General features: G+C 36.5%; 1 long non-coding RNA gene across 1 annotated transcript; it reads right to left on the reverse strand.

Annotated features, from left to right (window-relative positions):
- Positions 1-1,809: 1,809 nt before the first annotated feature.
- On the reverse strand, positions 1,810-4,321 carry LOC147821702 (uncharacterized). The gene is made up of 2 exons (XR_015446665.1): positions 3,627-4,321; positions 1,810-2,228 (listed from the first exon to the last, which is right to left on the reverse strand). It is a non-coding gene; the product is annotated as an uncharacterized LOC147821702 (long non-coding RNA).
- Positions 4,322-23,351: the final 19,030 nt, after the last annotated feature.

A 23,351-nucleotide genomic window follows, 5' to 3' on the forward strand; every position in this document is an offset into this window, starting at 1 on the left:
CCCCAGGAAAATATAATGTTGTCTTGAGTCTTCCCATGATACTGGCCCAGGCAGGCATATACCCATAGTCAACCACTCTTCTACTTGCATTACAAAAGAATGTAAGGAAACTTTGGGAGGAGATGGATATGATCATTGTCTTAATTGTAGTTATGGATTATATATCTATATAAAAATTATGAAAAGGTTCAATTTAAATGTGCAATTTATTGTCAATTATAGCTCTACAAAGCAGTAAAATATTAAAGAACTAATTTTAAGATATTGACATATTATTAAAGATAATACATAATAGTTACTTTTAAATCTTTATTGTTTACAATATACAAAAAGGCAAATGATTGCTTTGTTTTTCAAATATGATGCACATCATTTATTTACTTTAAATTTATTATGTGAGATAAAAATAATTTATTAAGAAATTTAATGTGTCATGTTTACTTTGAGAAATAAATAAAAAATTTAAATGTGCACTGAAGTATACTTATATACATCATCAAAAATTAGGAACAAAATACAGTGGACCCTCAAGTTACAACCAACTTCTTGTACAAACAACTTGGGTTACAGCCGGAATTTCAGTTTTAACTTATGATCAAAATCTTGAGTTACAACCTGAATGGTTGTAAATAGACTTGCATTCCCAGAAAAGCATATGTAAGCATACATAAGGATCAGTCTGAGCCCAGATGCACATGTTTGTGGACATGATTTCAGTAAGTGCTTTATATAATTGCTACAATTACTGCTATCAAAGCAGCCCACCAAAAAGCTGAAAAAGAAGCTAAGGAAGGAAGAGAAGGTAAAGAAAGCTATCACAAATGAAAAGAAGGAAACTGTAGAGAAATGTGAGAGTGGCTTTCGTGTAGCTGACCTTGCTAATATGTACAGCATGTTGAAATCCACCACCTCAACAATCTTACAGAGAAAAGATTTGTATAAGGAAGCTAGTGTTGCTAAGTGTGTCCCTCATATTAGTAAGTCACTGATGAGGTATAAAGGCTATTATTAGTGTAGATAAAGGAAAGGCAGATGGCAGGTTATAACCTATCTGAGTCTATAATTTGTGAAAAAGCTAGGGCTATGAATGCAGATCTCATAAAGGATAATCCCTCAATGAGTGATAAGGTTAAACATTTTATGCCAGTAAGGAGTAGTTTCACAATTTTAAAGTGAGAACTGGGGTTCATAGCATAACTAGCCATAGTGAAGCAGCCAGTCCTGGTGAAAGGGCTGCTAAAATTACATACTATGAAATGATGACACAGAGAAATGGCTTTTGCTCACATCATTATCAACTGTGATAAAACTGGACTTTTCTGGAAGAAAATACCCAGGAGAATATACATTACCCAGGAAGAAAAGAAAATACCAGGCCACAAACCTATCAAAATGTGCCAATGCCAGCGGTGACCTCAAGGTAAAGCCCCTTTTGGTTTATCACTCTGAGATCCCTAGAGAATTCAGAAAACATAAAGTCATGAAGAATAGGCTAGGGGTCATGTGGAGATCTAACACAAAAGCATGGGTAAGAAGAGTAGTTTTTCTTAAGTGGATCAGGAAGGCTTTCTGTCCTATTGTTAAGAATTATCTAGAGGACAAAGGTTTACCACTCAAGGTGCTCCTCATTATGGACAATGCTTCTGCTCACCCACGAGATTTATAAGAAGACTTAGCTGAAGAATTCCCACTGCTCTCAGTCAAGTTCCTCCCACCTAATATAACTGCTCTACTCCAGCGCATTATAGCTAACTTTAAGAAGCTATACACCAAGGAACTATTCATGAAGTGCTTCCAGACGGTCTCAGATACAGATTTCTTTAATCCTTAAAGAGTTATGTAAGGAACATTAAAACATCCTTTCTTATGTGAGATTACTTGAGAGATCCTGGGCCAACATTTCTCTAAAGACACTGAGATTGGCTCAACTGAAAGTGTGGCCTAAAATTATACAGGAGAGAGACTCTGAAGGCTATATAGAGGAGCCTGAGTCTTCAATTGACCATGTGGTTGATCACATTGTCACTATAACAGAGACCATAGGCTTGCAGGTAGACAATAGTGATGTTGAGGAACTGGTGGAGGAACACTCAGAGGAATTGTTTTCAGAGGAACTTCAACAACTTCTGGCTGAGCAACAGAGAATGACATCTGAGGAGCTTTTTGACAAGGAGGGGGAGTATCAACAATCAGTGCATCAAAGTTCTTCTTCCGAAATAAAGGAAATCCTGAAAAAAAAATGGAAAACAGCTACAGACATTTGTATGGGAGACTGACCCAGACAGAAAAAAGCCAATCTTTGCATTCACTTGCTTAATGACAATGTCATTTCATACTACAGAACAGGGTTAAAGACAGAAACAAACAACCTTAGGCCAGTTTTTACTTCTGAAAAGGTTGAAACCTAGTGAGCCAGAAATGGGTCCTAGTGGGATACAAACTCTCCTAAGGAGAGAAAGGACACCAAAGAGCCAGATTCCTGATGTTCTTATAGAAGGGGCCTCTCCTTCCACACAACAGCCACCTTCCATTCATCCTCCCTTCCCTCAAGCCAAAGATGTCAACTTGAATGGTGAGTACAGTATGAAATTGTTGTTTCTGATAAACTAGGCACATTTTATAACTTTCTGAAAAATTATTTGTGTTTCTGGTAAATTTTACACATTATACAACCCTTTTTTATTATTAAAATGTTAGTTAAGAGGTGCTTTGGGAGGTTCAGAATGAATAAGGGGCATTTCCATTACTTCTTATGGGAAAAATAGTCTTCACTTACAACCAACTTCAGTTACAACCATCCCTCATGAATGGAGTTATAAATAAAGTGTCCACTATATTTTTAGGACTTGATGTTGGATATCTCTCTTTATGTTCTATTTCTAAACTTAATACAAGGGTGACTGAGTGACTGAGTCATGATAGTTCTAACATCAAAATATATTCAAAATCTGACTTATTCTCCCCACCTCCATTGGCTCAACCCTGCTCCCACCATCACTGTTTGGCTTCTGAATTATTACAATAGTCTTGCTCCTGCTCTCCCTCCTTCAGCCTTGCCCCTCCTATACCTGCACTTTTTTCTCAGTGCTGAAGATTAATATCATGCTGAGATCATGCTACCATTGTGCTACACATCCAACCCCTTCAGACCCAAGTATCTTGAAGTATTCCTTTGCTGAACACTCTCCAATTACATTTTTGTGGAAACCAAAGTTCTTTCAGTGGCCTTTGAGGCTTTACTATGAGTACTAACAACCCCTCTCCTCATTCAGCCTACTCTAGCCATACTGAGGATCTTGCTTTCTCTCAAATCTGTAATACTTATTCAAAGTCCCAAAGCACTTACTCAAAAAAATCTGTATACTAAATTTCCTGGCATGCCCCAAATTACAGAACAAGTATAAAAAAACTTTTGTTTGTGAGCATAATCCATTCTAGAGCATGCTTGTAATTCAGAGCACTTCTATATCAAAGCAAATTTTCCCAAAAATAATAATGTAAACTCAGATGATTTGTTCCACAACCCAAAAATATTCATATAAGTGATTACAATACTGTAATATAATACAAAACAATTAAGAAAAACCATAATATAAAGAAAAATAAACAAATTAACCTTCACTTACCTTTGAAAACCTTCATGGCTGGTGTGAAGCAGACAAGAGAGAGGAGGGTTACTGTGTAGGACAACTTTCACTATCACTAACAGAATCACTGCTGTCTATTGGCTGGCTTGATGAAATGCTTTTCTTTTTGTGCAACTTTAACAAGAAACCTAACCTTACTCTTGCCTCCTTTTGAGGATTTCATGAAAATGTGACACTGCCTTGTTATTAAATAGATTCACTGCTTGCATTGCTACAGCCTTATTTGGATGTGCCTTTCTACAAAATTTTGCACTGTTTCCCACATTTTACACACCTTCTTAATGTCATTTGAAGTGAGGTATTCCTCTGCCTTTTTTTTTAGCATCATGTACCACTTGTATTTGAAGACATCACTCATTTATCAAGTTAAAATTTATTATAAATGCTTGCTCATGTTTCAAAACACCTGCAGAATAAGTTACTTATAACCCAAGGTTTTACAATATTTAACTCAGGTCTATGGCCTTACCACCCTGAATGCACTGGATCTTGTCTGATCTGCAAAGCTAAGCAGGATTGGGCCTGGATAGTACTTAGATGGGAAAACGATATTTAACTCAGAGGTGATCAGAGTAGACAACATGATTTAAATATACCAAGTAGAATCTCTTGCCAAAAAGTTAACTCATAATAACTAAACTTTTGCCATTAGACATTCATTTCATTTGGTCTGAAAGACGTTCTTTCAAGTCCTTTATTTCATTAATTATTCTTGAGTATATACTAGTAGCTAAATTTAAAGCATTGTGAGTAAAAAATGTTATCATCCCTGCCCTCAAAAACTTAAACACTAAACAGTTTATGTAGTGTATGTGTGTGTATATATGTATACATATATATATATGTATATATGTATTTCTAAAAATCAAAATAAGGAGAGAAGAATAATCCTGTTTATATTTTAAGACATAAATGATTTCATTTCTCTTCAAATTATACAGGACTCAGTGATTCTCTTCAAAGAACTACTGTATTTATTGACTTTGTATAAGATCATTTAAATATTGATTGATACAGTAAATCTGAAGAGCTAAGCTTGCTTTCATAAACTTTCCAATATCAGATTGATATAAATATGACTAAGCACTTATTCTATGATATAATAACACAAGTGCATGCCTTTAATTGACATCTACATTACTGACATGCTGGTATTCTTACCTTAATAGAATACTATTTATGAAATTTCCTCCTTAGAGTCCTAAAGAATTCATCTTGCGCTTCATGATAGAGTGAATTCACTTCTTCATAGAGAGTAAAATGCAAAAGCTCATTATTTGTATAATTGAAGCAACTTAAACAATTTTATATCAAGTATTTGACCATGATAAATTCCATTCTCTACTTTGTATATCTAATGTGTCTATTTTTCAAGACACCAATTTAAAAAAATAAAGTACTAAAAATGCCTACCTCGTACAATTTTGTGAAAATGAATAAAATTTAACTTAGTAGGAATGTAATGAGCTTGCTCAAAATTTGACTGCATCAACTGAATTAGCACAGTAGTTTTTCAAAAATCTGCTACAAGACCCATGCACCTAGTGAACACAATAGCTGCTCATAGCTTCACATACAAATTGCTTCAAGTAAATGTCTTCTTCAGTTGGATACAGTCTTTTGTCTAATGCACATGACCAGTCATCAGTTATAGGCACTGGAAGAATAGTCTCCATTTCATTTACCAAAAATTCCTGCAGTGATAAATAAGCAAAAATGCACTGAATGCCTTGTGTAGGGAAGGCTTGATCTACTGTGCTGGGAGGTCTACTCATATGAGATTGCTGAAATCAAAATTCCTGACTCTTGAGTTCCACATGCAGAAATTCTGTAACCCTTACTATGTAGATAATCACTATTCTTAAAAACCTCTGCTCTCTCCAACACTTTTACCCAACAAATTAATGCTTTTTATTTACCTATCTGCAGCATACAAACCATTGAATTTTCTGTAATTTTCCTTTGCTGGATTAATAAAAGCATTCCTAGGACTCTATGAATGAAGGTCTTGGATCTCAAGCCTGGTATCTCTTCATTTGCCTGTAAGTTTAAGGCAGAAGCCGGTTTGGGCCTCAGTTTCACATTTGGGAAGCCAGTCTTTGCTTGTATAATCATGAGCTTTTATAATCTGGAGTTTTCCAGTATCCATTAACTCTTGAAATTTTAAGCAAAAGTTGACTGTACAAATGTGTGCTTTCAATGAAGATGGTTGCTGTGTAATTGGCATGGAACTTCTAAAACACTTAGAATTCTTGGGTGAAAAGAGTGTGTTATTCATCCATCCATTGGATCACACCTGAGTTTATAACTAATGAGATAACTCTGAGCAGGGGTTGGCCACCAGAAAGACCACCCATGTGATTGCAAGGCTGAGTCTGAGTCCACCTGACCTCTGGGAAGAGAAGAAAGACTGGAGATAGGTTCAAATATGTGGCCAATGATTCAATCAATCATGTTTATGTAATGAAATACTAATAAAAATCCACACATCAAGATTCAGATGAGTTTTCTAGTTAGTGAACACATTGGTACATCAATGGGGGTGAGGAGAAGATGGGGTGAGCCATGCTGACCCTATGGAGAAAAAACAATGGAAACTGTGTTTGAAACTCTACCTATATGTCTCTTCCAGGACTGATCCTGGTTTATATCTTCTATTTTTTTAAAAAAACTGTAATTTTAAATATAATGCTGCCTTGATGAGTTGTTCTAGTGAATTAATAAACCTAATTAAATCATGGTAAGCCCCAAATTTGTAGTCTGGTGGCTAGTAATCCCAGGAAGCCTTGGGATCCCCAAGCTTGTGACCAGAATCTGGAGAAAAGACCATACTCTTAAACCTGTGGAGTCTTATGCTAAATTTGGGCAGTTAACATTAGAACTGCATTACACTAGGAGTCCATATTTGTTGTCAGATTTTGAAAGGACTCTGACTCAGAAATTAATATTAAAAAGCACTATTCTTCAGAGTCCTAGCAAAGAGTTTCCCAAATGAAATAAAAGTTCTTAACAGGACCAAGAAAGCCATTCACTTACCCAGAAATGGCTACATAAATTATCAGATACTTATAAGGCAGAATAAGAATTAACACCTTTCCCACTCCAAGCTTACAAAGTAAGAGAGAAAGAAAGAAAGGAAATGGAGAAAAGGAGGGGAGGAAAGAGGGAGGAAGGAAGGAAAGCACTGTCAGAGATGAGGTCAATAGCTAACTCCTGATCTTTCTATTTCACATCCTTCTCACCCCTGTTCCTCCCAGCCTAGCCCACCACTTGGTCCTTCTGCAGTCTTACACATCAAATGGTAACACCATTCTCCAACTGTCCAGAACATCAACCTAGGAATTATCTTTGACTCTTGTATTTTCATATACCCTCTAAAACATCAATGAATCATTCAAATGTATTCAAAAGCAGATTATCTCACTTCCTACTGTAGTAGTTCCATATTACAGCCCATGAACCCTTGGGAGTTCACAATACCTTCTCAGGTGGACTGCGAAATATTCAACGAAAGGAGAATCCAAAAAAGTAAGGTTGTCACTTCAAGGGGAAACATTTTTCATCATAATCAAATATTATTTAGCTCTTAAACAGCACTGATACTTGCAGTGATGGGAAAACAAAAAAGCCATGCTGAAACAAAATGTTAGTATCCTAGCACACATTGAGGCAATAGCTCATAGGTGCATTGCATTGTCTTAGTCCATTTACTATAACAAAATAACTGAGACAGAATAATTTATAAAGAACAATTTATTTTCTTACAGTTCTGAAGGTTGGGGAGTCTAAAATCAAGGTGCTGACAGGTTTGGCAGATGAAGATTGCTCAGAGCTTTCAAGATTGCTCTCATGTCTGCAACCAAAACCACCAGAGGGAAAGTATACTACATCCTCACATAGCAGAATGTGGAAGAGCAAGCTAATGAACACTACTTATGGTCTTCTTTGTAAAGAGTCCCAATCCATTCACTAGCTAGGAGCCCAAATGACCCAATCACCAGTTAAAGATCCCACCTCTCAATGCCATCACAATGACAACACTTGAATTTTTGAAGGGACACATTAAAACCATAGCAAGCATTAACTTGTTCTTGAGGGCGTGTACCCTTCACTGCCACACAGTGTGGATAGAGAGGGAAAAGAAAGAGGGGGAAAAAGGGGATAGCTTCACCTAAGAATGCTTTTGATGAAATAGTACTGATTTTTTATTGTACCATCAACTTATGAGTTTATGTTTTTATTATATTCTAGTTGATAAAATAAGAAATATACATAAAGCACATTGTCACACGATGTAAAGCTTTGTTGTTTGCACAATTATTTGTGATGCACGTTTACGTAACCACTTTTTCCATGGAACACCATTTTTACTAAAGAGAACAACTAATAGACAAGCTATCATCACGCAAATTGGTTAGGTGGCAAATATTTTCTTGAAAAGTTCACAAAATGAGCCCATCACTTCAAGAAAAAGAAATCACAGAAATTTATGCTAATGATAATATTCAAGATTTCAAAGGGGAATTAGAATTTTGGGAGACTCAGCTCAACTATTGTGATCTTGACAGCTTCCTAATACAAGCTTTTTTGATGAAATTGGTGATGATATTAGTGATTGTGATTTTTTAAATTTAATAAAATGTGTCAATGCCTAAAAAATCTTTGTAAGTCAGTTTAACGATATGTTCTACATGACAAGTGCATGATGTTATCAATTAGTCCTGAATAAAGATGTATTCACATTAATACAGGCTAATAGTTTTAGTATAGCAGCATAAAAAGTTCATTGATACAGTTGTAGATTCTATGTTCAACTAACTTCCTCAAAGACTTTAACCAGAACAACACATTACATCAGATTGAATGCAATAACAGATACAAGAATCTGTTTTCTATTAAATCAAACATTAGAAAAATCTATAAAACTGTAAAGCAATGCTCCTATTGTCACTAATTATTTTTCTTTTGAAAATATATTTTTTATAATGTATAGATTTATTTTTATCATGTTTAGGTAAATTAAATAAATATATTATTTCTAATATGGAAAATACTGACAGATATAACCCACATAAACAAAAAATTTTGAAGTCTTAAATAATTCTTAGGAGTATAAACATGCTTTAAGACAAAATGTTTGATAAATACTGCTTCCCTACTCTATTCCAATCCCATATTATCACTGCCTAAATTTTTGCAGTACCTTTTCCTTGGTCTTTCTGTTCTTATCTTCGTTTCTATGCATAATTTTCTCAAACTAATTTCAAAGTGCTTCTTTTTCATCTAAATCAGGACATGTCAATCCCTGCTGAACATCCTCCAAATGTCTCTTTCCAATATCATGTGGAGAAAAGGGAAAAGTTCCTAATGGCCTATGAACGCTATGTCCAGTGATCTTTAATCACATTCTGCCATAGTCCCTTCCTCACTCTGCACCATCCACGTGACAACTTGCTGTTCCCTAAATAGAGTACTCTCCCAACTCTTCCCTTGACTCATTTATCTTCATGGGCTATCTCCTTTCCTGCTTCAGGTCATTGCCTGCATTTTACCTTTATTGAGTGAGGTCTTCTGTGACCACTGGGCTTTCCAACAGTGCTTAAAATCAGAACTCCTCCACACCATTTTCCTACTTCATTTTTCTCCACAACACTTATTTTTTTCCACAACATTTATTACCATCAGATATATTACATATTTTACCATTTTGTTTCCAATTTTATTGTCTGTTTCTCTCCACTAAAGTGTAAGATCTTAGATGGCAGAAATTTTGCCTATTTTCTGCTGTGTCTCCTGATACATAATAGTTATTTGCTGACTGAATAGTGAGTGAAAAAATGGAATGAAACACCATGAATATGAAAAGTAAACTGCCCCATGAAAATTCTGAAGAATTCTAATTTAATCAAATAGATTCTTTAATGGCCTTAGGAGAAACCTATTCTTTTTCTGTCTTGTCTTAAACCAGGTCTAACTAAAATTATGACGTGGGCAGTCATGGACCTCTCTAAATTATATATCTGTACATTTCAGTCTTCTGAAGACCAGTCCATCTTCTGGGTGCTTCTACAACCAATTTGTATGGGTTTTTCTCACAGATTTATCAATAAATTTTCCAAATAATAATCTCTCACATCCCAGTTATGGCCTCTGGGTCTGTAATCCTATACCAGGCATCAGAATCACAAGTCTGGGGTTGATCAGAGGTACGTCTGTTTTCACTATGCCAGGTCAGCTTATTGTGATGTCTGGACCTTCTATGCCTCACAACCTTGGTGCACCTTGCAACACCTGCTGGTTGTGTTTAGGGTATTGCTCCATGCTCATATGGACCACGTTGTTAACCTTTTATACTGTCTCTGATTATTGAATACCCTAGTCTTGGCCACTGTTTAGGTTGGCCAAAAACATTTAGATTTCACCCATCCTTTCCTCTTAGAAGGTCTCTTGATTTACACTACTCTTTCCTCTAGGACAATTTAGGTCAATCCCTACAGCAGTGCTGTCCAATAGAAGTTTCTGCGATGATATAAATGGCCCACTTCTGTACTGTTAGTATAATAGCTACCAGCCACATGTGTCTATTTAGCACTTGAAATATGGCTAATGCACCTGAATTTGTTTTATTTTGCTTTAATTAATTTAAATTCAAATAGTACCATTTGTCTAATGGCCACTGTATGCAACAATGTAACCCTAAACTTATAGATCCTTTAGACAACTGAGGTCTTCCTATATCCACCTCAGTTCTCCTAAGGCATCAACTTGTTTGTATCTACAATGCAAAGTCTATCTACTTTTTTAAAAATTTCTCTTAGCAGTGCTGGGACTCAAATCCAGGGCTTCATACATGCTAGACAAGTACTCTACCACTGAACTACACCCTCAACTTGGCCATCTGCATTTTTGCAGTGGCCTCTATTACTGATTCAGAGTGAAAGAGAAAAGGAAGAATCTTCCAGTAAACAAACATAAACACACACACACACACACACACAAACTTGTTCTATTTCCAAATATATGTGAGCCTAAGATTGTCATTGAGAATAAAAACTTTTAATTTTCTCCATGGCTTTCTTTTTCTCTGAATCTGTACTTGCAGCAGCTTATTGATCACTATCTATGCCAAAAAAGGTTTTCAGTTTATTACATCTAAATCACTCTGCCTTTTGTTAAAGCAACTGATCCTTTCTCTCTAATATTGATGTTTTAATAGATGAATTATTACTACCTTTCCAAAGTTAAAGAGAATAGATCCAAACATTTTAAATGTAAAAATCTATATGTACAATCATTGAACTGAAAGATGAAATGTCTACACAAATAAAATAATTAAAAATGAATTAACAGGGCTGGGGATTTAGCTCAGTGGTTCCACACCAGCCTCACAAGCACAAGGTCCCAAGTTCCATCCCCAGTACAAAAAAAAATGAATTAACAGAGGCCATTGAAATCCTTATTTGGATCAAAATGTATAATTGATATTGTGAAATCGGAAGAAAGTGCCTAAAGGAGTAGGGGAAGTGAGAGGGGTAGGGGAAAGAAATGAAGGGAAAAGAAAGGCCAGGAATTTAGCTCAGTGGCTCCACCACCTGCCCTGCAGTGCAAGGACCCAAGTTCGATCCCTGGTACCGTGCTACCAAAAAAAAAAAAAAAAGGGAAAAGAAAAAATATGAGAAAAGAAAAGAAATGTAAACAAAGTCTTTGTAAATAGGGAAAGATGGAGGGAGTGAAAGGAGGGCAGGGGAATGGAGAAAGAAATAAGAACCAAGATACATCATGTAAAGGTACAAGATGCCAATGATGAATGTAACTGTATTGCATACCTAAAATGTACCAATAAAGTTAACGGAGGAAAAAAGAAATCCTTATTTGGATATTCAGTCTAAATCCCAGGACAAATATTTGCAAAGAATTGAAATAATATCCAAGACATGGTAGCTTATAATTATAGATATGTATGTATATCTGTTAAATGGCAAGTTCTAAACAAAAAATTCTAAAAATCTTGTATGCTGAATACTATAAATATAATAAAATACCATGAGGATGCCTGGATATCTTTTTAAAAAGAAAGAAAGAAAACCACATATTGAAGCTGGTTATGCTAATGGATAGCACTGACATAGTAAAATGACATTCTATCTTTATCTTTACGCACTGAATATTGAATTGACCCATATTTCAGACAATCCAAAACAGTGAGTTATCTGTTTTTTACTCAGGAATCTGTCCCACTACTACTATTGTAGCTACTACTACCAACAGACCGGCTGGAAACTGTCTTCAGCTTTCTTACTCTAGTCTTCTCTGGAGCTACAACTTTAGAGTCAATAAATTAGTCTATACTTTATATGCTCTGGGTAAGCAAGAGTCAGAAACAAAGGAACATACAATATTAGGAAGGAATATAAGGCCAAGTTGCTTTTTTAGCTGGCTGACACCCTCCTCTAAGTCAGTACTAGTTAGCAGAGGACTGTGCCCAGAAGAGTATTTTTGATGTCTCTGCCCCAAGAAAGTCCTTGATTATAGCAACCAGATGTGTGTTGATATTTCTCTATCACTGATTTACTGGATTCATTTATGGATCACTTTTATGCAAAAGAACTTTACCTATTCTGTTTTTTGTTTGTTTGTTTGTTTGGTTCTGGGATTGAACTCAGGACCTTGCACTTGTGGGGCAGGCCGCAGAACCACTGAACTAAAACCCCAGCCCTACCTATTCTGTTTTGATCCTCACAAACTCCCTAAATGATAGTAATGGCCAACTCCATTTTACAGGATTCTGTGGAGTCTAAGACATATGCCTAAAGATCCTTATTTGGGAAATTCTGAAGTCAGTTCACAGAGCAAGTTGGATGACCTGGAAACTTCCTTCCTCCTCTGTGTGGATTGTGTCATCACACAGATTCTAGGCATGAAGATGATTAGAAGTCATCTAAATACAGTGCTTCATTGCCTTTTATCTCATAGTTTGCCTAAGTGAGGAGAAAGAACAGCTGGGTTAATTCCTAGGCAGCAACACCCAAGAGAGCTTTCAACATGTCTAATTTTATATGAAAATGCTACACGATCACTTGTAAGAGAGACATTTCCCAAAGGAATCTATCTTAAAGTGATCACACCAGCAAATCATACTCATATTTAAGGAAAGAGGTCTTATAAAGACACACCCTAAAATATGCCACTGCATTTCTTTGGAATGTGTTCAGGAGGTGAAAATAACTGAAGAAATTGGCCAGCTTTCCTTCTTGCACAATATTCCCAACCATCTGCTACATGTGCTTAGGTAGATGGTGCTTGGTGCTTAAAATTTTCATCAAAGAAAATGTGGATAATCAGTTAGAAAAAGGGAAAGGTGCCTTCTTCTCATCACCACAGTTCAGATTTACAGTTAGCATGTGTAGTTGTGGGTGGCTGTGCTCGTTTCTTAAACGAAGATAATTACACACACCACCAAATAACAAAACAAAGGGGGAAAATGTGAGTGGGAAGTGGGAATGAGATGGTAGAATAATTTAATTACTGTCAGGTGGTTTTCAAGCTGTACTAGGAGAAAAAAAGCCTTGAACATAATCTATTACCCAGGAAACAAATTGAGTTTCTGTCTTCTCGTTTTTATCAAATGATTCCAAAAGTTTTCAAGAATTTAAAAACTTAAAGTTGACATGTGAATCATCTGCTTTTTGCTCCAATCACAAAGCTGAAGAGGTCAAAGAGTCAAGTAAAATTAAGGCCTTCAATGACAATAATTTTAATTTTGTTTCATAATTATTACCTGGGACCACTGCCTAGTCTCTAGACTATCCCAGTATTACACTACCACAACTTTCTAATACCACATTAACAGTACCTATGGCCCAGGGTTCAAATAGAACCTTTTGGAAGAAGCAGCTCCTCTTATAGGGGTAATGAAGAAAATGCAAGTGGTGGCTACAACAGAAAACAGAGGCTTTTAAAAGAGAAATGTGCATGCACACACACACACACACACACCTCCTTGCAGCTAGCTAGGACTGTGAGTTGTGACTTACATTAGTGACCATGGGTTTTAACTATGGTACCAAAATGTACCATGGATAAAGCATGTGGCAAGCTTGGGGTGCACCCTGCACTGAAGCTATGAAACAAGTAACCTGTACCCAGAGTACCTTATGAGGTCACCAGCTGTAGGAGCCCAGATGTCAAAGGGAAAACAGTGGGAGAAATTCCATGGTAAGAGTTATTAGCTCCTGCAATGAAAGTTTTCCATGCTCTGGTGATGACTTGGGGCTGATATCAGTCTGGACCTGACAGCTCCATGGCAATGACAAAATTTGCAGCAACATCATTGCTCAGAAGAGCTCAGAAATAAACAGACTAACAAAGCACAGCCCAACAAGAACCTATCATATAGAGAGAGATCATGTTATATTGGTAACTTGGACCACTCAGAGCAGGTCTTACAGAAGGAAGCATGGTAAGTCAATTCAAATCATCTTTGGAATCACCATCATCCAGGTCATCTGTCCTGAATCTCAGAGTACTGACTTCCTGAATCACTCCTCACTCCTCTTAACCTTTCCAGTCCTCTTTTCACAATCCCACTTCCCAGCTCTGCCTCTGATCTTGGAACCAACTGTAAGTTAAATAAATAAATAAGTACTTTGTGAAATCTGGTAAACACATCTATCACTATTAGCCATCACCATGGTCACAAATGTTGATGGTAACAATCAAAGTATTGAAGTGATATCATATGACTAGTTAGGAAGATCCTGAGGTCTATGAGCATCTCTCCTTGATTGCAACTGTCATTGTGACACACTACAGAGTTAATCATATGCTAATAAATTCAACAACTGTTATACCATTACAGTTACTGAAATCCAAATGGCATTGTTTGTGAATCACTGGATTAAAGCTATTAGGGCCAGTGAATTAATCTTTGCATTTCTTCTCTTAGACATAGCACAGAAAAGTGTTTGTTAACTTGACGTGCTGCATGTTAGTCAGAGAAATGTGCTTGGGCTGAACTGAGTGCCTTGGTTACAAGTACGTCATCAGCCACACTTAAACCAGGAAATGCAGGACTCTCAGGAAATGCCCTTGATAATGAAGCCTCTGAGAGCCAAAATTAGCCAATAATTGGCATTGCTCTTCATCCTGAAATGATGAAACCATACTTCACAAGGCAGTTCAACGAGGTATTAGAAAGGTATTAGACCCCTGCCCTAGCTTTGTCATCATTTCATGTGATTTTAGAAAACCAGATTTAATGATTTCCCAGTGTTTCAGCTTCTCTTTTCCAAAGTCAAATATAGCCATCAGTGATAAGATTTATAAGTTCATAAGGTGGCAAATTTACTGGACTGTGACCTTTATAATGCCAAAGACAATGTTTCTTCTTTATAATCACCAAGCTCAATGCTTGGTGCAAGAGTCATTCATGGTTCAGTTGATACTTGCTAAATTATTAAAAATCAGAGAACTGAATGGTAACTGAGTCCTATTAGTCACTAGCTTCTTGGACGGGCTTTCTCACTGCCCACTGACACTATTAACCATGTGGCAAAGAATATGTACTACAAGATCACTTATCAAATCCTGTGGAAAGACTGGTGTATCTGTATCCCAAAGCCATGCACCTTGCTTAACAGGTTATGTCCCTGACACATGCGCTCCTCGTATCCACACAAAGAGAAAAATGGTTTTGTGGCAGTCAGGATTCTAAGGCCCATTTTTTTCTGCTAACTTGCTTTTGACAGGCACTGCATAAACACCAAAGAAACAGTACTGGGTTGGAAGAGATTTTTAATTTTCATGACTAGAAATTTCATAGGAATCATTATGTCTGTGGCACATGAATACAGGTGAAATTCCCTCTATCCTGAAGAGGAAAGCCATACAGCAAGTAAAGGTATGGAGGCACCATTTCTCAGAGATAGAAACTACAGACTTGTTTGTGTCCTCTACTCGTATACAGTCAAACACCTTAATGATGCTTTAAAGGAAACATTTATGCTTAGTGTTATAAAACTGTTAACAATAAGTAGAGTGAAATAAGCCCTGGAGTGAAAAGGAGTAAGCCTGAGGTCTGTTACTTACTACCAGTGTGACCTGAAGTGAATGATCTAATCTCTCTGGGCCTCCATGGTCACGTCTATTCCCATTTCTCATCCTTCCATTAAGACCCAGATAAAACCGGGTTTGTCCCAAGAGGCTCTGCATACTGAAACATACATAATACGTATTAGTCATTTCTGATTCATAGGTGTCTCTTTGTACATATCTAGTAGGAAGAGATCTAAACTGCAGGAAAATGGCCATTTGGAAAGCTGTAGTTTCAGAGAACCATCAATGTAAATTGGCAGTGAATTCTAGCTGGTCAAAGTGACCAAAAATCAAACACTGGATTTAGCCAGGTTCCCAGAGGTATTTATGCACACCTGAGAAGTAATAATGTCATTGTGTGCAGTTTTGTTTAGAACACTGAAAAAATGGCTTTCAATTTGGCCTTCATGTTGGTAATTTTTAACACACAGCAACTATAAGAATTGGTGTTTAATCAGTGGCAATCTCATAGTTAAAACTAGTACGTATCACATAGAAAAGATTTTATTCAGATCTAAAAGTTTAATAACAAAAGTTTCTGTTGAATTTGCATGAAAATATTTTCATTGGTAGAAACAAAATTAAAAGGCTGATATTTCAAAATTGTCTGATGTTGCACAACAGGCTTTCAATGATTTTATGTTCTCCATAAACCTGTGTGCCTTCTCTGTAAAATCAGCAATTTCTGAGATTTTTTTAAGTGGCCCAGTTTCTCTAGTCATAAACAGATAAAAATTTTTATGGATTTTAGTACTTTTCTATTGAAAATAATTGTGTATTTTGTGGAGAAAAATATACATGGTTACCATATATTTCTCAGGTTTCTAGTTAATAATCTTTCTCTTGCACAGTTGGATTGCTGGTGTACATTTGTAGGAGAAACACTTAGTTTTCTTATTATTCTATCTATTTCTCTTTCTCCTTGACCTTTGTGCCCTCCCAGCAATTCTGACAGTGCAGCAGCCAAGGGAATAAATGGTGCCCATTTCTCTGGATGATTTTTTCATACTGTGTATGCAGGACCACATGGAGGGAGGATTTTAGGTCCCAAACACATTTTTGCATCTCTAAATATGAGATATCTTCTCCTCCTTTCTGTACTGACATCAAAAACAGGCTAATCCCAGCAACTATAAGTGAGGTTAGAGGTGTGATACAGCACAAGGCTCCACCCTGGGAGCTGTCTCCATGGAGACCAACAAAAGCACAACAAAAGATGCCTTGCCAGGGAGGTGGTGACTACAGCAGTGAAGAGATACTGACAGTCAATAGATGCAGAAAAACAAGAAACACTTGGGAGAACTTCCTTTGTAGCTGATTTTTAAAGTAGGGTGGGGGACTATACTCAGATGAGTAAAAACAATTTCCCTCATGAGTTCTATTTTCTAATATCTAACTGACCACTCAAATTCTCCATTAGATGCTCAATATTTACATCTCTAACTTAACATATTCAAAACAGAGAGTTAGCCTTCAAAACCACGCCCCACATATACACATATAACCAGTAGTCCTCTATATCTCAGAAAATATTGCTATAGTCTAATTAGATGTATAGCCCAATTTAGAATCACAGCACCTAGGAATTATCTTTCTCTTCTCTTTCTCTCTCATTTTCATGTATAGTCCACTAGAGAGTTCTATTGACTCTACCTCCAAAGGATACTGATTCCACCTAAGTTGTTATTGCAAACATCTTGCTTCCAGTTGCTATATGATCTCTCACTTGAACTGATCTCTTGCTGCCATTCTTTCTCTACTCCCTAGTCTCTTGACTGATTCCCAAATGGTGATTTTAAATCATCCACCATATCACTTGAGTTGACCCATCTGCCAAAAACTCTCTAGTGATTTATGAGCATAAATAGAATAACACCCAAATTTCCCTCTGTGGATTTCAAAGCCTGGGTTATCTATTTTGTTTATTCTGTGACTTCCTTTCTCCACTATCTTTTGCTCACTGTGATCCAACCACCATGATTTTTTTACTGATCTCTAAACAAGACAACCCTTTCTGGTCTCATAGTTTGCACTTGCATTTGCCTCTGCCTGGATCACTCTCTCTACTTCTCTCCTAGCTGATCCTTTTCATCACTATGTCTCCTCCCAGATGTCAACTCTATAAGACACTTTTCCATACCAACCCAATTACAAGTGATCCACATCCCCATTTCATTCTCCAACATGTTTTATCTTCTTGGTAAAATTTATGTCAATTAAAATTTCTCATTAACTTATGCTTTTTTCTCCCTACTATCATATAAAATTCATAAGAACATGTTTATCTCACTCCTTTACTGTATTGTAGCACTTAAACTAGGGCCAACCAGTAACTGAGGCTCAGTAAATATTTTCTGAGTACAAAGATTTATTAAGCCTAATATGTCATGGATCCTCAAACAGGTAGAAGTGCCATAAGCTAACCATTTGAGCTGATGCACAAAGACATGTCTTGTTCCAAATCACAATCAGTGCCTTCTAGGTCCAAAGAGAATACAACCCAAACATTTTTGTTTTGTCCAGAAAATTATAATGATAATAAAACCATGCAAGGAAAAGTGTTCAAGCTCTGTGCTTCATTACTCTCATTTGTATGGTAATATAATTACACATGCTATAACAATTCCTATGCATCTAATGTAAACAATAAGTTTAGCATAGAAAAGATGAACAGAATTCTGAAAACTAATTTTTTCATTACTTGGTTAACCCATTTTTCCCTACAACTCACTAGAGACTTTCTATGTGTCAAAAGGAGATAGTGATCAATTGTCAAATTTTTGGAGTAGTTATATTATTATCAGACAAAAAAAGTGAGAAACAAAAAAAGTCACCAATGAGGGACATTTCAAAATTACAAAAGGGTCAATTAATTAGAAAGATGTAGCAATTAAATACATATCTAAACCTAAAAATACAGCCCTTAAATGTGTAATGAAAAACTGACAGAACTAAAGAGAAATAAAGAATTCAATGATAATGGCTGAATACTGCATCACCATATTTTAAGAATAGATACAACAACAAGAGGAAAGATTAACAAGGAAATAGAAGACTTCAACAGCACCATAAACAAAATAGACCCAACAAATATCTATTGAAAAATCTCTACAACAGACTGTACATAATTCCCAAGTACACATGGAACTTTCTGTAAGATGGATTATATGGTAGGCCATCAAACAGGCCTCAGTAAATATAAAATAATTGAAATTGTACAGCATATGTTCCAGAAGAAAACTTGGAGAAATCACAAATATGTGGAAATTAAACAATAAAATTCTAAATAATCAATGGTCAGACAAGAAATCATAAAAGAAATTACAAAACACTGTTATGTAGTTCAAAACAAAAGCACAATATACCAAAATGTATGGGATGCCAAGTGTGGGGGTACAGCTTGACCCTGGTATCCCCTCCATCACCTAGAACAGCGGTGGGGAACTTACAGGCATGTGTACCTCTGGAAGCTGTGTGCATCACCCAAAGCTCTAAAAGGTTCACCATCACTGCCCTAGGGAATAAACAAATTATTTAAGATAGTCAGCTGACCATGTCACACTGGGTCCTGATTCCTGTTTCTATTTCAACTGATGATCACCATGTTACTAGTTAATGAGAAAACCCAAGGGCATTCCAGTTGGCTGAAGACCACTTTTATCTAGCTTAGTACACAAACCCCAGGGTGTGGGGATCCTCCAGCCTTGCTGCCACCCAAGACATGCTTCTACCATGAGTCCCTAGTAAAACATTTTGTGCAAATCTGGATTCATCAACCTCTTTCTTTGGTATGTCAGTACCTTCTGCCTTTGGTGGCCAATTTTTGTAGAAAAGATTTTCCTGAGGGATGGGGATTTAGCTCAGTGGTTCCACCACCTGCCTCCGAAGCGCAAGGTCCTGCGTTCGATCCCCAGTACCAAAAAAAAAGATTTTTCTGAAATACTAGTAAAGCAATGCTCAAAGGAAAATTCATAATCATATATATTAAAAGAAGAATGGGCTCAGAACAGTAACCTAACTGCTGACCTTAACAAAGCAGAAACACTATAGCAAATTAAATCTAAAAGCAGTATTAGTCTTTCTGTATCTCAAATATTTGCCTACTTTTAGACACTTAATATAAGGGAACCATAATCAATGTGGCCCTTCATGACTGGCTTTTTTCACTCAGATTGCAGCATGTGTCAGTACTGTATTCCTTGTAACTTATAAAAAACGTTTCTTTGTAATAATAAATATTATCTAGCCTTCAATTGATTTCTACAAAGAATAAAATATTTAGGTTTCACCATATCCTTGACAACACTTGATATTATCTGTTATTTTTTAAATTGTTACAACCATGCTTGTGGCTGTCAAGTGTTACTACACCATGGTTTTTATTTGCATTTACCTAGTGAATAATAATCTTTTATATGCTCATTGGCCATATTTATATTTTTATTAGACAAGTGTCCATTTAAATCCTCTTCTCATTTTTAAATTGTCATCTTTTCTTATTATTGAGCTGTAACAATTTTGATATATTCTAAATATAAGCATCTTATGAAATATATTATTTATAAATACTTTTTCCCAGTTTCACTTTCTTTATATTTATTCCTTGAAACACAAATATTTTCACTTCATGTAGTGCAATTTTTCTGTTTTTCTTCTGTCATTTGTGTTTTTCCTTTCATATTTAAGAAGCCATTGCCTAATCTAAAGACATTAATTGTACTCCTCCATTTTCTTCCAGGAGTTTTATGGTTTCTCAATTACACATATACCTTTGATCCATTTTGAGCTAACTTCTGAATAGTTAACATAAAGAACTAACTTCATTGTTTTGTAGGTAGACACCCATTCACCCTTGCACCTTTAAAAGACTATTTTCTCCCTTTGAATGTTTTTTTTCTTCTTGTTTTTTTTGGTAATGTGGATCAAACTCAGGACCTTGCACTTGTGAGGCAGGCAGTGGAACCACTGAGCTAAATTCCTGGCCTCCCTCCCCTTAAATTTTTGTGGCAGCCTTTTTAAAATTCAATTTTCCATAAATATATGATTATATTATTGGATTTATTTATAGCTGTAACTCTTTTCTTATAAAATTTAAAGGTAAAACAAAAATGAATTCAAGTTTTTACAGCAAGCAAACACATCTTTTTCCTAGGGCTATGCATTTCAACCTTAAGAAGCATAAGGATGACATTGCAATAAAATTATTGTAATAGTCTGAGGGACATTCTGGTTATGAATGACAGACATCTGACTAGGTTTCCTGAAAACTGTATTTCTAGTTTCTCAGTAAGGTAACTATGACAATACAATACTCTAGGAAGAATATAAATTTCCTGGTAAGATTTTTTATTTAGACAACTTTTTTGCTTATTTTTTTTCTTAAATTTAGGAAAATTTTATATTCTTGACAATTTGAGTAGAAGTACAGTGTTTCCCCTTATATGCCTTGGCCTCACATTGACAAAGCCTCCTCTACTATCAATATCCCCCAGTAGTTCATGTGTTACCATCAATGAGCCTACATTAACACAGGATTGTCATTCAAAGTCCATGGTTCACATTAGGGTTCATTCTTGGTGAGTGAACCGCTCATAAAGTGCATCAATTTTGGTCCATTCTATGAGTCTGAACAAATGCAGTCATGTACCACTAGGTTGTCATAAAAGGGGTTTTGCTGCCCTAAAAATCCCTGTGCTCCCTTATTCATCTCTCCCTCCCTCCCTTCTTTCCTCTTTCCCTCTTCACAGGCCCTGCCAATCACTGATCATTTCACTTTTTGTGTAGTTTTGTCTTTGCACAATGTTATGTAGTTGTCTTTCTCTCAGTAATGTGCATTTATGGTTCTTCTATATCTTATCATGCTTTATAACACATTTATTTCTAATATTGTATAATAGTCTATTGACTGGCTTACTGAAGTTTATCAATGTACCTACAGAAAGACATCTTCCTTGTCCACATTTCAACAATTATCAATAAAGTTTCTGCAAACATTCAGGTGTAAGTTTTCACTGGGACATAAATTTTCAGCTCATTTGGGTAGACATCAAGGAGTGTGATGATGGATCATATTGTATATAAGAGTATGTTTAGTCTTATAAGAAATTGGCAGAGTTGTATTAATATAAAATAAAATCTCATGATGGCACGTGTTTGTAATCCCAGCACTCAGGGTAGCTGAGGCAGAAGGATCTCAAGTTCAGACTCAGTCTGGGCAATTTATCAACATAATAAAAAATAAAAACAAAAAGGCTAGGAGTGTAGTTCATTATGAAGGCCCTGGGTTCAATTCTCATTATCACAAAAGAAAAAAACAAATGAAAATTAAAAATCTAAGGTTCAAACAGAAAACTATGACTGCTAAAAAGGAAACATTAGGAAAACCTAATATTCCTACTCTAATCCACATTGCCAAAAGACAAGTATTCAAACTGTAGGAGAGTTTTAAGGGTAGAGAGTATTAACTTAGGACTTTTCTACTTTAGTGTTGTCTTTTATGAAAGTGGCAGAAAAATATTCTGTTTCCAGGGCTTAGGCAATCTGTTACCTGTTTAAACTTCTTTCTAGAATTACTTGAAATGTACTATAAGAGTTCAAGGGATAAAGTGAATTAAAATTAAGTAATGGCAAAAATGATTGGGTAAGAGGACTAGTGGTAAATATTGTACAATTTTCCCTTCCCTCTAATTAGAATGGTCCTAGAATACGGATTCTCTAGGACCCTGTACATTCTGCAATGATAGCCACCCAAGTTGCAAGTGTACCCCTGTTGCTATAAGTGCTTGATTGGTAACTGTTGCTCCCATTACACTGTGAGGTCCTAGAGAGCAGGAAGTATGTGCTGTTGCTCACTATGGGGGATGCTTTTGTCACCGCCATAATGCCTGGCCTCAGTGTTTTGCTGCTTCTTTTATTGTTGCACTTACCACACCCTCACCCAATTATAATTTACAGTATTTGTGAAGTGTGTTTCCTCTGTGAATTTCTTAAGGTTGGGCACTAAACTGCCTTCCTTTTTGCATCCTAAGAGCCTCTGGATTTGTTGGTTATTAAAATGGTTATACTCAGCATTTGTTGGTTATTAAAATGAAACCTCTGCTACATCCTCTCACTTACCTTAAACCTCTGCCACATGGTGGCATATGCTCTTTCTCAGCTCTGTGCCTTTGTGTGAGTTGTGTTTTAGCTTATGAATATTCGGCTACCTTCACTACACCATAAAATCTCACAGCTTACACAGCGAATCAGCCCATGCCCCGGAAACAATCCATTGGACACCCCAACCTCCTGCTCCTCTGTACAGCCACCTGGTTCCACACTACAAAGACACAGAGGACACTGGACCACCACACCATGATACTGAGTCTCACCTTTCCTGGACCAGAGGTAAGGGCTTCTGAGCCACTGTCCCACTGCTCCTGGTCCAGAGGAAGGGGCTTCCTGGCCACCATCCCTCCTGCTATACCCAGCCCAGAGGAAAGGGTTTTTGGGACACCTTCTGTCCTGCTGCTCCAGGCCCAGAGGAAGGGGCTTCTGGGCCACCATCCCTCCTGCCACTCCCATCCCAGAGGTAGGGGTTTCTGAGCTTCCATCCCAGTGCTCCTGGTCCAG

Source organism: Heterocephalus glaber, unplaced genomic scaffold (genome assembly GCF_053883595.1).
Source record: "Heterocephalus glaber isolate CG9 unplaced genomic scaffold, H.glaber_assembly_v1.0 deba00001720, whole genome shotgun sequence".
Lineage (NCBI taxonomy): Eukaryota > Metazoa > Chordata > Mammalia > Rodentia > Bathyergidae > Heterocephalus > Heterocephalus glaber.